This window comes from Octopus bimaculoides, chromosome 30 (genome assembly GCF_001194135.2).
Source record: "Octopus bimaculoides isolate UCB-OBI-ISO-001 chromosome 30, ASM119413v2, whole genome shotgun sequence".
NCBI classification, from domain to species: domain Eukaryota; kingdom Metazoa; phylum Mollusca; class Cephalopoda; order Octopoda; family Octopodidae; genus Octopus; species Octopus bimaculoides.
In genome coordinates this window covers 8,415,842-8,416,263 of record NC_069010.1, presented here as the reverse complement: position 1 = coordinate 8,416,263, position 422 = coordinate 8,415,842, and positions in this window count along the sequence as shown.

Below are 422 nucleotides of genomic sequence, written 5' to 3'. Positions count from 1 at the left end.
TTCTCTCTCCCCTTTACTGAATTCTTATTTTGTTCCTTCTTTCACTTAATTTGTCTGCTTCTGTTTTATCTTCATCGTTCTATCGACTCTCCTTCTTGGTTTACCACTCTCCAAATGTTAGCATTCACGGCCGATTTTTGTTTTGCTCGTTGCAAATGGTTAGCGACCGATATACGTCTTATTTTTTTGTTTTCAAGGTCCAAAGTGTTTCACCTCGAGACAGAAAGTTTGTTTTATTTACATATTTTGGGAATTTCCATTTTATTTACTTATGTCTTCATTTATTTCTTGCTTGAATATGAATACACTGCGTATAATAATAATAATAATGATTATAATAATAATAATAATAATAATAGTCCATACGTATTTGGTTAAAGCGAGATCTAAATGATAATTCAGGAATGAATTGTTTGTAAGCT